This window comes from Dendrobates tinctorius, unplaced genomic scaffold (assembly GCF_039654945.1).
Source record: "Dendrobates tinctorius isolate UK_male_01 unplaced genomic scaffold, ASM3965494v1 ptg000138l, whole genome shotgun sequence".
NCBI lineage: Eukaryota > Metazoa > Chordata > Amphibia > Anura > Dendrobatidae > Dendrobates > Dendrobates tinctorius.
Window position 1 is genome coordinate 16570170 of NW_027361806.1, and position 18240 is coordinate 16588409.

Here is an 18240-nt window from a genome sequence, read left to right on the forward strand (position 1 = left end):
CCCCAAGAACACCATCGCCACTGTGAAACATGGTGGTGCCAGCATCATCCTCTGGGGATGTTTTCGGCAGCAGGAAGAGGGAAAATGGCTGGAGTCAAGGGGAAGTTGGATGGTGCAAAATACAGGGATAATCTTGAGCAAAACCTGTTTCAGTCTGTCAGTGATTTAAAATTGGAATGGGGGTTCATCTTCCAACAAACCAATGACCCAACGCAACACTCAAGTGGTTTAAGGGGAAATGTGTAAATGTTTTGTAGAGGCCTAGTCAATGCCCAGATTTTAATCCAATGGAGAATCTGTGGTCAGATGTGAAGATCGCTGTTCACCATAGGAAACCATCTAACTTGAAGGAGCTGGAGCAGTTTTGCCTTGAGAAATGGGCAAAAATCACAATAGCAAGATGTGGAAAGCTAATAGAGACTTATCTAAAGTGACTTGCAGCTGTAATTGCCATAAAAGGATTCTCCACAAAGTACTGACTTCAGGCGGGTGAATAGTTATGCAGTCTGAAGTTTTCAGTTATTTGTCCTATTTGTTGTTTGCTTCACAATAAAAAGAAAATCAAATGGTCACAGTTTTAGGCATGTTCTTTATATGAACTGATACAAACTCTTAAAAAAAAAGTGAAATTCCAGCTTGGGAGGTATCAAAACACAAGAAAATGCCAGGGGAAGTGAATACTTTTGCAAGCCACTGTATTTATCAAGTTAAATGCTCCAGAATTCTGTTCTAATTTGTGCCAAACTGTCTTATATGACTTGCACCACATTATGTGTTTTAGATACTATATGTGTCTTGTCTCACATAAGCATGGCCTCACTGAATGTGTGTGTGTTTTAATAGAAAAGGGTGTGGCCTGATGGGCAACAAAAAATTTAAAAAATGCACAAACATTTAGGTGTAAACCTCTGACACAAAGTCAATTAATAGATAGAATTAACTAAGGCTAGGTCCACATTGCGTTAGGGGCACCCTAGCGCTAACACATGGTAGCATTTTGTTGCCATGCGCTACCATGCGTTAGCCATACAGGTCTATGCACAGCAAACGCGTCCGTTCGCTGTGCGCTAGACCCGACGCACCCTCGAACGCTGCAGACCGCATTTTCAGGTGCGTAATGAAGTAACGCATCATCGCTAACGCATGCCAATTTTGGCATGCGTTAGGATGCTTTACAAGAATGGCGGCCAATGGGTGAGTTAATGCATCCGTTACATAGCGTTAGTGCCACTGTGTAACGGATGCGTTAAACGCAAGGCCATAACGCAATGTGGACCTAGCCTTAGACTGGACAGTTTTTATCGTAGGCCAAATGTATGAATGGGTTTCTGCTATGTGATAAATATGGTGTAATTTAAGCCTGTCTAGTCTTAAGTTTGCACAGTCTAAGAATTATTACACAGCATTGCTAAATATTCCTCACAGTTTATATGCAATCTATAACCAAAGAAAAACATGTTTGCATAAATTATGCAAAAAGGAAGGAGACTTTTAATCATAAATATTTTAAAAGTCACTCATTTTTCATTTTAGGTTCATTTGGAGCAAAAAGAAAAAAAATGTTGCAATTTGTACATATCCTTAAAACCTCTTTTTGTAAAAATAAGGTATAAAAGTTAGGGTTGCGGCAATGTTCTTATGGTCGGCACATTCAGTGCCCATTTAATGAATGCAAGTGCACCTTGCATATTCTGCTTTGATACAACATCTAATCTAAAAGAAACCGATCATCAAATCTGAATGATGTCCAATGTGTGACGCAAATATTTAAAAATAGGACAAGATCCACTAACAAGTAACTGTAACATACGTATGTCCCCTTTGTGCAGACACTTGGACAGAACTGACTGGCTTAGAGCACTACGTAATAACAAGAAGAGCTGGATGTGACCTAGCGGCACAGATGCCGCACACTACAAGGCAATGTTCTGAGTACTTCAGCTGGGAAACGCTTGATTAAAGATCCTCACTGTTCGCCTTGTGTAATAGCTGTCACAGTGATGAGGGATTACAACTATCGAATAGAAAGAGGTGTTTTTCCGATAAAATAAGACATAGACTTAAACACCGCAAAACGTTATCTATTTCTGACAATGCTCTGTGATCAGCATGATGGTGCTTCTCAGTCCAGTCCAAGGGTGGAGGGGTCCTGAACATCATGTTCTTAGCAGGTGGGGACAGGTACAACCTGATCTTAGCACACTTTAACATAACATCTACTTGTGCACGAAGGGAAAACTGATAAAATGGCTAAAAAGCAAAAACTGTAAGAATTAAAAATATTGTTCTGTATTAATATGTACATTTGTAAAGCCCATGTACCTAACATTAGGCTTCTGGGCACTCATGCAAAATTTGTTACCAAGTCCCCACCTACCATTTGCCCTTTATAATTCTGGTAGTGCTTAATGTGTCATAACGGTCCTTGTGTTTCCTTTAAACACTAAAACCAGCCCACCCTTTTCTAAACCCAGTGGATCCAACAATACGTGCTGCCAGAACATACATTGGATTGGACAAATAGGCTTTCCAATCGCTCTCTTTGATTGGAAAAAAGCAAATCTCACACATCATACAAAACATTGAGTAATCTCTGGCATTCTGTATTGAGGTCTAGTCCAATGTGACTTTTAGAAGTTGCAGAGTTAGCAGGTAATCTCCAAAGACCACAACAAATAAGTTTTTGTTTCGGATTTTGACTTCTGCACTAAATCTGCAAGCGATCTGCAACATAAAGTAATATGCAACAGATTAAAAATGTTCATTCTAGGTCCATTTCCACACGGACTCCACCCAGATTTTTTCTAAGTTGTGTAGATGAGATTTGGGAAAATCAAATGCACGTTGCTGCTACTGGAATATGCTGTAGACTTTGAACTAAAAAAATCTGGATGGTAAATCAGCATCGGTTATTTTGCAGGAACATTCTAGAGCATTTTAACTACTGGAAGGAATTTTCAATTATAACATTGCAAGTTTTCCGATTTTCGAAGCAATGTCCAAATATGTTCAAACCATTCCCTAGAAAAAGACTCTTCAAAGTAATACATTGAAACCCAGCAAGTCACCAACTTTACGAGTGAAAAGCAAGTTGAGCGGGGCGTACTAACATCTACAGTTCTTTTTAGATTTAACCCTGAATAGATAACGATGAATGCCATTTACCAGCACAGGACCAAGGATATTACATTAAAGGGCCTTTTACACATAGCGAGAAACCGTCACTGATTTTGTGACGCAACAGCGATATCGCTAGCGATCTCGCTTTGTGTGACACGAACCTGCGACCGGCCCCCCGCTGGATATCGCTGATCACGCTCGAATGTCCTGGGCCAATTTTTCCTCGTTGACGTCCCGCTGGCGCCGTCTAGCGACGCATGGACGCAGGCGGAAGTCGTCATCATCACTGCGGTGTGATAGGTAAGAGCGACCGCCGATGGATCGCTTATCGCTGCTGCGATCTGCCTGTTTGGCAACTCAGTAGCGACCATTTAGCGATGCACCAGCGATCCTGACCGGGTCATATCGTTGTCAGGATCCCTGGTGTATCGCTAAATGTAACGGGACCCTAAGTTGAAAAAAAATTAAGGGAATGCTTTAATCACACTTCGGATCTAGATAAGCAAAATATTGAAGTTGAAAATCTTTATCAATATAAATTGTGTAATTAATTGAAAAGAAAATGATAAATCGAGAATCAATGGAAATAAAAAACATTAACTAACTGAATGCTGGATTCTAAATCATCCCAAAATAAAAAAGAAATGACATTTTAAGCAGATTCAATTTGTATGGATTTCATTGATGCAACTCAGAATGTAATGCAGTGGTGTGTATGGCCCCTGTACGCACTTATGACAACGTCTGGGCATGCTCGTGACAAAACGGCAAATATTGTCTTAGGTGATCTACTTCCAGACCTGGATTAGGAAATGAATGAGCTCTGTGATGCTACTTGGTGACATGAGATTCACTGATAATGTCCCAAAAGTTTCTTAATTGGATTCAGGTCTAGGAAAAGCAGAATCAATTATATCAATGCCTTCTTCATCCACACACTCTGGCCCTATAAGACTGAGCACTGTCCTGCTCCCAACGACCCGGTTACCCACTGCACCCGCGTAGGGTCTTACAATGATTCTGAAGATTTCATTCCGGTATCTAACTGCATTCAGATACAGGAAAGATATGTATCTTCTAAATATTTTTCTAACTGAATTCAGGGAACTGTTGGTAGTCATGTGGAGGTTTGTGCGACCCTTCAAGGAAATATATTCCCAGACTATTAAAATCAAACTGCACATATTGGATGATGCTGCAGGCAGCATAAGATTCACACCAGTCACATGCCCTGCGCTCCATGTGAACCTGTTCTCATCTGTGAAGAGAATGTCAATGAAAGACTTGTCAGTTCTGGTCTCTGGCAAGTACAAACTAAGCTGCATGGTGCTGGGCTGTGAGTACCACTACAGAATGTCTGGCCCTCATGCCACCCTCTCTGAGTTGATTATTGACAGTCTGGTCAAAGACACGTACATTTTATTGCCCTTCTATAGCCCTGTCCATCTCTGGTCCTGTAAGAGCCCATGTGCTGTTATATACGCCATCTTTTTGGTACTGTGCTGGGAGACACAAGAAACCAGACAGCACGTATTGATGTGCCATCCTAGAGGATCTACACTACCAATGCAACCTGTAGGAGAATCATTCAGCAGGGATAAACAGAGAGTAGTTGTTACCATCCAATGTACCATACTTTTTCGGGGGTTGTCTTGCTGTTTCTCTCCAGTGTACTTGTCACTTTCATTTATTCCATAGCAGGTGAAACAGACTCACAATCGCTTCTGCTTCCTAACTGAAAAAACACAAAAATTGAGCTTGGTTTGAGTTGGTACACATGCAGCATATAAATGCATGTTCACATGGCCAAAAAGTATACAAAACCTACAGAAGACAAAATGAAAAAAACCCTGCTATAATTAAATGAGTAAAAAGCAAAAGTGCATTTAAATCATACAGAGTTCTTTTTAATTATAGCAGGGTTTTTTTTAATTTTGTATGCTTCCTAACTGAACAGATTACCGTAATATCCCTAAAAGTTTAATTGATCTGGAGTTATATTATAATGTGCTTTTTTGAGCAGTGAATATTATAGGTAGGGCACTTCTTGTGCAATACTGTGGTAATTCTTCAGTATTTCATATGACAGGGTTTGGCTTTTATTTTTGTCACTGTAATCCTGCTTCCACATACACAGGATAAGCTGATTGTTTCGTAGTATTTCTCCTCTTGCTTGTGAAGTGATTCAAACTTTTTGATCTAAAATTACATATGAAAGAACAGATGTCCAGTAAGTGATGTGAAAGGGCCTAGGCCCTAAGCTGATCATAACATTTGTCTGATTTATTTAAAAAAAAAAACTTCAAGGGACTTAAAGGGAATCTGTCACCCTTTTTTTTCGACTATGAGTTGCCGCCACTAACATCAGGGGCTTATCTACAGCATTCTATAACGCTGTAGATGAGCCCCCGATGTAACCTGAAAGATAAGAAAAAAAGAATTAGATTATACTCACCCCGATGTTCGGTCAGGTCCAATGGGTGTCGACGTCCGGTCCGGCGCCTCTCATCTTCATACAATGCCATCCTCTTCTTTCCTTCCCGTCGCGGCTCCGGCGCAGGCGTACTGCTCTGCCCTGTTGAGGGCAGAGCAGAGTCCTGCAGTGCACAGGCGCCAGGAGACGTCCAGCGCCTGCGCACTGCAGTATTCTGCTCTGCCCAAAACAGGGCAGAGCAGTGCGCCGGAGCCACGACAGGAAGGGAAGAAGAGGACGTCACCGTTAGAAGATGGGAGGCGTCGGACCGCAACACCTATCGGACCGACCAAGACCGGACCGCCCCCAGGTGAGTATAATCTAACTCTTTCTTCTTATCTTTCAGGTTACATCGGGGGCTCATCTACAGCATTATAGAATGCTGTAGATAAGCCCCTGATGTCTGTTGCGGCAGCTTATAGTAAAAAAAAGGGTGACAGATTCCATTTAAGGCTAATAATGGATTATGACATATTGTTAATATCTATCTGATTTATGCCACTTTGCTTTTTTACACTTTTTGGAAACTTTTTTTGCATCCGATATCAGTTCCATAATAATAATATAAATATTTTTTTTTAATTCAAAATATGTGATTATTATACTTTCTTTTTTTTATCTTTGACCATTGAGGAGTAGGAATGACAGATTGAAAAGAAAACCATAATGCAAACATGAGTTGTTGAGCTATTCCAGCTATGACAGATCTGTTTTTAATCTTCATGGTTCCAATTTACTTTTTATGGCATCTCTCATGTTTCCATTGTTCCTGATGTCAAAACTATCACTGGAGACTATGGTATTCTTCCCTTCCAAAATGCCAAAGAGTGAACATTGTCAAGGCAATTGTTTGACAAAAGCGACTGTAAGGCTGTGTGCCCACGTTGCGTTTTTTAAGCGTTTCCGCAGCGCTTTTAGACAAGCGTTTCTGCTGCGGAAATGCTTAAGAAAAGCATCCAATGTAATCATAATGGAATCCGCACAAGTTGTTCCAATGGTGCGTTTTTTTCCGCTGCGGAAACACTTAGCAGAAAAAAACGCAGCATGTTCATCAATTTTGTGGAAACGCACGCTTTTCCGCATACATTCAATTGTATTGCAAAAACGCATAGGAAAACGCATGCAAAAACGCTTAACAAAAGCATCAAAAACGCTTACAAAAGCGCTTCATAAAACGCATGCGTTTTCCCGGGAAGAGGGTGTGCGTTTCCGCTCAGGAATATTCTGCATGAAAAACGCTACGTGGGCACATAGCCTAACTGTCACTGTGTGTTTGGAGCATCAGACAAATGAGCAAGTGAAACTAGTTCTTTCTTTCTGCATAATGGACACAACTGGTACATGTAGCAAATTTTCTGCTCCACATGGTAAAAACACACATGGGCACTAGAACAGTGACTTACATTAGCTCATTGTCTGTGTGTGGGCCATTGTGTACAAAGACAGCACACGGATCAAAATAACATTCATCTGAGGGTAACCTAAGGTTACTAATATATAATAAAATATGCAAAAATTTCACAGAGATGGCTTTCTCTGGTGGTTAAAGTATAGAAGGAAGTCTACATTTTTCCACCTTATACTAGAAGGGAACACAACAGGCACATGTATAAATCACATGTGTTTTTCAGCAAAGGGCATTACACATCTACCAGGGTTTTGACAGTAAATGTTTCACAAGCAAGATTAACCTGAACTCTGGATACAGTTCCTGAGAAAGTGCATATTAACCAAGTCACAGCTATTACTACCCATTCCCACAACATATCTCCTACATCTTCAGCATTTCACCATTAACTGCAAACAATTAGGAGGACTTCTCTATAATTTTTCCACATCATATCTTTTGTAGTTAACAGTTAGAACATAATGTGTCACCGCTGGGAAGCCTCAGCATTCCCCGCACCTCACATTTCGGTGCTATGAATTCAATTCTTACTGTAATCTTTTGCAAGTTTCATTAATGACAATGGTGTTGGGAAAACTGTTTTGATAATATTACGTTAAATGGGTGCTCTAAAAAATAAGAATTGCTATAATTCTCCCTAAAGAAATGAAACAACAATTGCAAAGACCAACTGTGATCACATGAGTGTGAGCACTGGCGCAGGAATTGCAGGGGGATGTGGAGGGCAAATATAATTTTATAAATAATATTTCACTGGTCTAAGGCTTTTTTTATAGCTGTAAATCTTTATTAAAGTTTTATCAACTTTTGACGAGTGAAAATAGATCAGGACCAACATCTGCATTACATAAAAAAAGAAATGAGGAGAATTACATTGGTTCACCAATCAAAATATACCAAAGGCATAATCAAGACATCTGAAATGTAACCTTAAATATACAAACATATAGAAAGGACACACACCAGAAGGAAGGGAAGAGAAGAGGGAATAGTAGGTTACAAATGAAGGGGAATCAAGAGTACGAAGAACAGCCTATTCAGTTCTCTGGGCCCAAAAGTAATCCCATGGAGCCCAAACCGACTCAAAATTTTCCACAGTTCGCATTTAGAATCACCGTCATGTATTCCATCCTTCAGATGTTGTTGACTCTTTATAGTAGATGAAGATGCGAAGGGGGGGATCTGCCTCCAGTTGAGAGCGATCAGGCACCTGGCCGCCGTGAAAATGTGAAGTAGCAATTTGGCTGACTGTTTCCCCATTTCTTTAGGGGTAAGATTTAGCAGGTATATGGTCGGATCCAGCCCCACCTCACCATAAAGAACCTTAGAGATCAGCAATCTCACCTGCCTCCAAAAACTCTCAATCCCTGGACACGACCATAAATTGTGGTACAACGTGCCCACATCAGATCCACAACGCCAACGCACATCTGGAATTGTTAGTGTCAGTTAGTGGGTGGTGTGAACATTGTCTAACAGACATTTGTGCATGTCACATGTGTTTTTAATCCAGATTTTTTCGTGCTTATGCACCCCACCCCTCTCTTGTGTGACATGCACATAAGGAGCTGCCTTGCACCACGTGCCCATACTAGAAAGCGCCTGTCTTAATCCTGCTCATTTAGACACTGTTCATATGTTCAGGTTTTAAATACATTAGATAGGGACTGCTTCAATACGGGTTACCTTGACGAGGTGGAGCAGCTTGGCAAACATTTTTTGCAAAAAAAGTATCGACTAAATACCCTGTATTTGTTATTACCTTTTATCAGCACTTGCTGACTACCGTCATTTGTCTTACTGCAAGGTATTTCTGCACATTTGTCACTCTGTGCTTTTTGCTTGTGTTTCAGTTAGTGGGTGGTGTGAACATTGTCTAACAGACTTGTTCACATTTGTGCATGTCACATGTATTTTTAATCCAGTTGTTTTCGTGCTTATGCATGATTTGAGAGACCCCACCCCCCTCTTGTGTGACATGCACATAAGGAGCTGTCTTGCACCACGTGCCCATACTAGAAAGCGCCTGTCTTAATCCTCCTCATTTAGACACTGTTCATATGTTCAGGTTTTAAATACATTAGATAGGGACTGCTTCAATACGGGTTACCTTGACGAGGTGGAGCAGCTTGGCATACATTTTTTGCAAAAAAACGTATCGACTAAATACCCTGTATTTGTTATTACCTTTTATCAGCACTTGCTGACTACCGTCATGTGTCTTACTGCAAGGTATTTCTGCACATTTGTCACTCTGTGCTTTTTGTTTGTGTTTTTGGAATTGAGGGGTTCAGTCTATGAAGGAGGTCCTGTGTATGATACCAAAACATTATATCTTATACTGGTTTTCCTTGTAAAGAGTGCCAAAGGAAGCTGTCTTTTCCCAGATGATATGCCAGCTTAGGGGTGAGAGCTCCTTACCCAGAATAGACTCCCATTTACACATAAGGATGTTTTACTTGTCGGCCCTCTTGGTGAGAACATAGAATTTTATATATTTCTGATATTAAACCTTTATTTACTGCCCCCTCTTGCAAAACCTCTCAAAGTCGGTAGGGAAACACCCGAAGAACTAAAAAGGAACGATGCAAAGTGTTTAATCTGTAAGTACTGAAAGGATTCTTTATTAGTAATAAAGAACTTAGCCTTAACGTCATCAAATGAGAGAAGCTCCAGCGTATCACCGTCTACCAAATCAGCAAATCTAAACAAACCCGCAGAAGAACAAGAGTGGGCCATTGCATGTTCCAGACTGCTGGGCAACAGGGGTTGAAATATGAAAGAATTCATAGGTGAGTTAGGGGAAGCTAAACCTTACTTCCTCATACAGGAGAGCCAAACCTCCCTTGTAAACCGAATGGGACCCAATAAAGGCTCCGGAGTTACAATGGTCCTATTTAACCATAGTAGGGAATCCGGATGAATTGGCGTCAACCACAACGTCTCTATTTCTATCCACTTATTATATGCCTAAAATGAAGCCCATGAAGGGATTCTACGAAGGTGAAAGGCCACGTAGTGTTTAATAATATCAGGGACCGATAGGCCCCCCTGTGATTTAGGGGAGACAAAGACATGCTTAGAGATCCGATGAGGTCTATCACTCCAAATGAACCTCATCATGGCTGCCTGAAGAGATTTAAGCTCACCCATGGGCACCCTGACCAGCAAGGTCTCAAAAAATAGAGCAGTTTAGGAAGGAGGGATATCCAGCCAATCAGTGAAAGTGGTTTCCACTTGACCATCAACCTCTGGAGTGGCGGAAAATTGGAGGTATACAAATTGCCATAAGAGGAAGAAAGATAAACCCCCAGATATTTAATTGTTTCATCTTTCCATCTGAATTTAAAATTTAGTTTAAGATGGTCCAGTATATTGGGGGGGGGGATATTTAGTGGGAAGGCCTCCGTTTTTTAAGTTTTCAGCTTATACCCTGATAGATCCCCATTTTTTTAAGATCATTCATCAGGTTAGGCAGTGTAATATGTAGGTTGGTTAAGGTTAAAAGGAAATCATCTGCAAATAAGGAAATCTTAAACATCTTGTCACGCCCTGATATGTTTGGATTCTGCCTGGCCCATTGCCGCCAGAGGTTCCATACATAAGACACATAATTAAATCGATAAAGGGCAGCCCTGGCGGGTCCCATTAGATATTTTAAATGAGGGAGAAGCTTAATAGAGGCTGAAGGGGAGCTATACAGTACTCCAATTGCTGTCATAAAAGGACCTGAAAGCCAAAAGCCTTCAGAGTTACAAATAGAAAAGACCAATTAAGGCGATCAATTGACTTTTCTGCATCGAAGCTTAGTATTAGAGACTGTAATTTTCTTTTATAAGCAACACATCTATTAGGTCTATTGCTCTTCTAGTGTTGTCGCCTCCCTGCCGGTTAGGAACAAAACCCACCTGGTCCTTGTTAATAAGTTGGGGAAGCCAGCAGTTCAATCTATTAGCCAGTAAGTGGGTGAATATTTTTAAATCAGAATTTAACAACGCTATTGGACGATAGTTTGAGCAATCCAAAGGATCTTTCCCCGGTTTGGGGATAAGAACCAAATAAGAATGTATTAGTGTATCCAGCATGAGGGGCCCTTGAGAAAAGAGTTGAAGAGTTTAACCATATGAGGAGAGAGGTCCTCCGCAAAGGTTTTATAGTACAAATACATCAACCCATCAGGGCCCGGGATTTACCCACTTGGGGTGGTCTCTCAAGATGTCCAAAACCTACTCCTGAGTCACACTCTGATTAAGAGAAGATAAGGCCTCAGTGGGGAGGATAGGAAGGTTTTAATTTAGATACAAATTGATGCAGTGCCTTAATTCTATCGGCCTTATTTGTGGGGAAAGCATCTTGTAAGTTACATAGTTTATTATAAAAAATTATAGAATATTTCTGAGATTTCAGCTGGGTTATAATGAATTGTACCATCCATACCTCTCAAGGTGTGAGGATGAGAGTTCAGGGATCTATCCTTCAATAGTCTGGCCAAAATGTGTGTGAGCTTTATTACCTTTTTCGTAATATTTTTGTTTAGTTAGTCAAAGGCTTTTTAACAATAATTTTTATCCCCTGCAAGTGAGCATTGACAAGCTATAAAGCATAGGATTATTGACTATGGCAATATACAGGCTTCACGGTAGATGATACCATATTGATGGAAATTTTAGATTGATGCTTCTATGCCAGTCTTAATGAAAAGAGTCGTACAGTTTAAAGCAAAATAGATGTGCACCAAAACTCTCATAAATCTTCCCTTTGGCGTACAGCTTTAAAATATACAATTAACCACCCCATACAGTGCATAATTATAAGAGTCATATAGTGAAAGCAGTTCCAAATAATTACCTAAATAACAATGCTCTGTAGAGCTGCTACCATCATTCACAGCCACTCTAATATGTTGTACAGTACCTCTGTAGTTTTATTACTCAATGTTAGTACCACCATATAGTGTTCAATTAACCCCTTGTTGTTTCAGCAAGTTTTGCCGCAACAGTCATATGTGGACTCGCTTTTTTTTCTAGATGAGTTGTATATGTCAGCGAAATTTTTTTTGGGATACCGTATATACTCGAGTATAAGCCGACCCCCCTAATTTTGCCACAAAAAAACTGGGAAAACTTATTGACTCGAGTATAAGCCTAGTGTGGAAAATGCAGCAGCTACTGGTAAATTTCAAAAATAAAATAGATACCAATAAAAGTAAAATTAATTGAGTCATCAGTAGGTTAAATGTTTTGGAATATCCATATTGAATCAGGAACCCCATATAATGCTCCATACAGTTCATGATCGCCCCATAAGATGCTCCATACAAAAAACATCCCCATATAATGCGCACAAAGGTTAACAATGGCCCCATAAGATGCTCCATAGAATAATATGCCCCATATGCTGCTCCATAAAGGTTATGGCCCCATAAGATGTTCCATAGATTATGCCCCATATGCTGCCCCATAAGATGCTCTATAGCCCCCATATGCTGCTCCATAAAGGTTATAGCCCCATATGCTGCTCCATAGATTATGCCCCATATGCTGCCCCATAAGATGCTCCATAGATTATGCCCCATATGATGCTCCATAGATTGTGCCCCATATGCTGCCCCATAAAATGCTACATAGATTATGCCCCATATGCTGCCCCATAAGATGCTGCATAGAATATGTCCCATATGCTGCTCTATAAAGGTTATGGCCCCATAAGATGGTCCATAGATTATACCCCATATGATGATCCATAGATTATGCCCCATATGCTGCCCTATATGGTGCTCCATAGATTATGCCCCATATGCTGCCCCATAAGATGCTCCATAGATTATGCCCCATATGATGATCCATAGATTATGCCCCATATGCTGCCCTATATGGTGCTCCATAGATTATGCCCCATATGCTGCCCCATAAGATGCTGCATAGAATATGTCCCATATGCTGCTCTATAAAGGTCATGGCCCCATAAGATGGTCCATAGATTATACCCCATATGCTGCCCCATAAAATGCTCCATAGATTATGCCCCATATGCTGCTCCATAGATTATGCCCCATATGCTGCTCCATAGATTATACCCCATATGCTGCCCCATAAGATGCTCCATAGATTATGCCCCATATGCTGCTCCATAGATTGACACTTATGCTGCTCCATAGATTATGCCCCATATGCTGCCCCATAGATTATGCCCCATATGCTGCCCCATAAGATGCTGCATAGAATATGCCTCATATGCTGCTCTGTAAAGGTTATGGCCCCATAAGATGCTCCATAGATTATACCCCATATGCTGCCCCATAAGATGCTTCATAGATTATGCCCCATATGCTGTTCCATAGATTATGCCCCATATGATGCCCCATAAGATACTCCATGGAATATGCCCCATATGCTTCTCCATAAGATGCTCCATAGATTATGCCCCATATGATGATCCATAGATTATGCCCCATATGCTGCCCCATAAGATGCTCCATAGATTATGCCCCATATGCTGCTCCATAGATTGACACTTATGCTGCTCCATAGATTATGCCCCATATGCTGCCCCATAGATTATGCCCCATATGCTGCCCCATAAGATGCTGCATAGAATATGCCCCATATGCTGCTCTGTAAAGGTTATGGCCCCATAAGATGCTCCAAAGATTATGCCCCATATGCTGCTCCATAAGATGCTCCATAGATTATGCCCCATAAAATGGCCCATAAGATGCTCCATAGATTATGCCCCATATGCTGCTCCATAGATTATGCCCATATGCTGCCCTATAAGATGCTCCATAGATTATGTCCCATATGCTGCTCCATAAAGGTTATGGCCCCATATGCTGCTGCGAATAAAAAATAAAAATGACATACTCACCTCTCGACGCTGGGGGTCAAGTGCCAGTTGTCTGAGCAGGCGGGGACACCGGCGCGCTATGGGGACCAGGTGCCGGTGTCGCCGCTGGCTCAGGCCCCGGCACCTGAGATATTCACCTGTCCCTGTTCCACCGCCGCGTGCTGCTCTGTCTTCCGGGTCCTCTGTCAGTGACTGTTCAGGCAGTGGGAAAAAGAGAAAAAAGAAGTACATCCAAAACATGGGAACACCAAAAGATAATGTTACAAATATTGAAAAAATATATACAATTTTTATTAATGACATGTACACAAAACAGCAAAAAAGACTTAAAAGCAGTTAAAAATACAAAATAGAAATCATGTCACAATCATTAGATACTGATGTAGTGAAGGCCAAGGAGTGATAGCTGTGGCCTGCGGGGTGCAGGAGTGGGGGAAGCAAACCCCACCCATATCGCCACAGACTATGTGGCTTTTTCAAGGGAGAATGAAGCGCTGTGGGGGTACATGCATCACATCATTATATACATAGAGACCATATGGTGCATAAGTAATCAAATCAGTACTGACCCACGAGGTGGAGAGTGTGGCATGGCGGCGGCCATCTTGTTGGCGTTATGGATAAGCAAATAAAGTTGTTCTCAAAATAATGACGTCGCTGAACGAAGCGGCGCATGCACAGTAAAAACAGGAAGAGGTGTAATCATACTAGGCATGCCGTTACTAGGTAACCAAACAGTGACGTCGCTAGATAGTATGGTACCTGCGCAGTGAAATACCTGCAGCCGCATCTACATTGCCAAACAGGCCAGCACTTGCGCAATAGAAGTGGGGTTGTCCAAAAGATGATGACATCGCTGATCATAACAGCGCATGCGCAGTAAAAGCAGGAAGAAGTCTAGTCATACTAGGCATGTCGTTACTAGGTAGCCAGTCGCTGGGCAGTATAACGCCTGCGCAGCAAAATACCCACAGCAGCGTTTACATAGCCAAAACAGGCCAGCACTTACGCAATAAAAATAAGATTATACACAAGGTGATAACGCCGCTAGGCAAGGTGGCGCAAGCACAGTAAAAGCAAGAAAAAGTATAGTCATAGTAGGCATAACGTTACCAAGCAACCAGGCAGTGACGTCACTAAGCAGTGTGGCACCTGTGCAGTAAGATGCCTGGAACAGCATCTATATCACTAGACAGACAGGCGCTTGTGTTATGGAGATGGAAAGCATATAAACCTGTCAAGCACATAAGTGCCAGGCAACGCAACAATAGAATTGCCAAACAAGCAAGCAATTGCGCGGTAAGACCCAAAAATCAGAGTCTGCATTATAATACATATAAATAAAAATACAGCGCATGCGTGGGTCAGTACTGATTTGATTACTTATGCATCATATGGTCTCTATGTATATAATGATGTGATGCATGTACCCCCACAGAGCTTCATTCTCCCTTCAAAAAGCCACATAGTCTTTGGCGATACGCGTGGATTTGCTTCCCCCACTCCTGCACCCCGCAGGCCACTGCTATCACTCCTTGGCCTTCACCCAGCACTTTATTCTTGGATATGTTAGATATTGGTTTGTCTCCTTGCGTATTTTCTAGCTTGGGGGTTATTAGACCTCCTTTCATTCATTTGGGTATCTGATATCTTTTGCTATTTTTTTGGGAGCTGGTATCCAGGGATTTGTGAGTATATTCCTTTGCCCCCTAACCTTTTCCTTCATATGGTGCTGTGAATAGTGCGTTGCCTTATATTTTTGGGCCTCTTTGGTTATGTATGGTTATTGTCCATCATATATTGGCTGTTCAGTCATTGTATTTGAGGTGGCCTGCAATATATCATTTGTGAAACAGGGGTGCTTGTTGTGGGAGAGTCACTACATCAGTATCTAATGATTGTGACATGATTTCTATTGTGTATTTTTAACTGCTTTTAAGTCTTTTTTGCTGTTTTGTGTACATGTCATTAATAAAAATTGTATATATTTTTTCAATATTTGTAACATTATCTTTTGGTGTTCCCATGTTTTGGATTTACTTCATTTTTCTCTTTTTCCCATATATTGTTCATGAGTATATCCTTGGTGAACCCTTAGGCTGTGCCCTCCGCCTGTCTCAAATATCTGTTCAGACAGTGGGCACGCACTAACTACGTCATCACGCCCTCTGATCTGAACGTCACAGAGGACAGAGCGGCGCGCGGTGGTGGAACGGGGACCAGTGAATATCGCATATACTTACCCCCTCCTGGTGCGGTCTCTGCAGCCCCTGCTTCTCCCACGGTCTCCGGCAGCTCTTTGTCAGAGACACCGCACTACACTTGCTCATAGAGCCAGTGCGCATGTCCTGAGTACAGAAGCAGTGCTAAACGAGGTACAGGAGGGATAAACAGACGGGAGGTCAGACAAAGCCAAAGGTCATACACAGGATCATAGTACAGTACCAGGGATGAGACAGAGCGGATAATCAGGGCCAAGCAGAGATCAAAACCAAACAGACATAGGAGGTACCAGGCAGAATCCAAAGCGATATCCAGGAAACAGACCGAGTCATACACAGAGAATCAAGTAACCAGAACTGTTGTGAGTTCATTTTCCCCTTCATTACTGAGGCCCGAGGAACTCCCTCTTCTGGTAAAGAAAGGTAGTGAGCCTGATTATCAAACACCTGAGGCTGATGATGATGACTGGCTGAGTGGAGTTACTGACTGGATATAAGGCTGCCGACGCCCTTCTGCCCTACGGGTGATTTCTCTGTGGGATCCTTGGAGACCAGTCTGAATTCCTGCTCCTCTAAAGCTAAGTTTGCTGCTCGGCCTTTTGCATTGGTGCTTGACATTGTTTTGCTTTGTTTTTCTGGATTTCTGCCATTCCCTGCTGGGGTGTGCTGAATTCCTTTAGCTCTGTCTTCTGAAAATACCTGAGTGCTGATTTAGTTTTTGAAGCCTAGCTGCTTCAGGGCCTTTTTCATATCAGCTTGTTGGCTTTTGTCTTTGATAGGGTTTTGGCAGATTGCAGACAGCAGCCTTCCTGTCCTTTCCTATCTAGGTAGTTTTGGGCCCCGTCTTTGCTCAGTCTATCTTTCTGTCTGTGTTAGTGTTTTCATCTTGCTTCACCGTCATTATATGTTGGGGGCTGCCTATCGCTTTGGGGTCTGCTCTGGGGCAGTTTAGATTTCCCCTTTCTTTCTTTAGGCCTATTTAATTCTCCGGCCGTGATCGAGGGGTCTAGGGCATCGTAGGAACCCCCCATGGCTACTGCTAGTTGTGTTGATAGGTTCAGGGGTCTGCAATCTGATAGTTGCCAACTTCTCTGGTTTTCTGGACTTAGCTTGTATTTCTGCTTTTGCCTCCTACGGTGACTCATTCATAACACAGAACACAGCACAAACACACTCAGGGGTCACCACACAATGCCAAGGGCGAAAGTATAACTGACAGGGATGGGAGCGTCCTGAGGCTATAAGAAGCCTCCCCCAGAACCAGGGAGAGGCCACAATCATAGCCCCAGGTGTGCAGGTAAGCCTGCACCGGGATCACAACCTTTAACCCCAGAAATGCCAGTCATCAGTACTGGTTCCATACATTAACCCCACGTGTGCGAGTCAAACCCGCACTGAGATCATGACAGTACCCCCCTCTCAACGGGGGGCCTCTGGACCCCCAGGCTTGCCTGGGTACTTAGCATGGAAAGCCCGCACCAGGCGATCAGCATGCATGAACCGGGCCGGTACCCAGGACCTGTCCTTCGGTCCATACCCCTTCCAATGAACCAGGTACTGTACCGACCGCCGTACCAACCTGGAATCTACGATATGACCAACCTCGTACTCCACCTGCCCCTCGACCAAAACAGGAGGAGCAGCAGGCTCGGAGTCTCCCCGGACTGCTTCAAAAGGTTTCAGTAGAGATTTGTGGAAGACGTTAGGGATCTTGAAAGAGGGTGGAAGGCACAGCCTATACGCCACTGGATTGATTTTTTTCCACAATCTTGTACGGGCCAATGAATTTGGGTCCCAACTTGGCTGACGGAATCTTTAACTTAATGTTTCGCATGGAGAGCCAAACTTTCTCTCCCACCCGAAATATGGGACCAGGTGTTCGTTTCCTGTCCGCGAAAAACTTATACCTGCCTTGAGACCTAGATATACGCCGCTGGACTTCTGCCCATGTATCTTTTAACCGCTGAACAGAGTCCTCAGCCCGGGACACCCCGAATCCAGACGAGAAAACTCACCGAAATGAGGACTGAACCCATAATTGATCAAAAAAGGAGTCATACCCGTGGATTGACTCACCCGACTATTGAAGGCAAATTCAGCCAATGGCAGTGCATCGCACCAGTCATTCTGTCTAGCAGAGGTTAGACACCTGTGGATCTGTTCCAGGGACT

At 42.3% G+C, this 18240-nt stretch overlaps 1 long non-coding RNA gene across 2 annotated transcripts in view; it reads right to left on the reverse strand.

Annotated features, from left to right (window-relative positions):
- The window catches only part of LOC141048758 (uncharacterized), a 209132-nt gene that overhangs the window by 73791 nt on the left and 117101 nt on the right, over positions 1-18240 (reverse strand). The window contains exon 4 of one of the 2 annotated variants that reach the window (XR_012220132.1): positions 4757-4855. This is a non-coding gene — a long non-coding RNA (uncharacterized lncRNA). Of the gene's footprint in view, positions 1-4751; positions 4856-18240 lie in introns of both variants that reach the window. The other variant, XR_012220131.1, reaches the window with a different exon arrangement.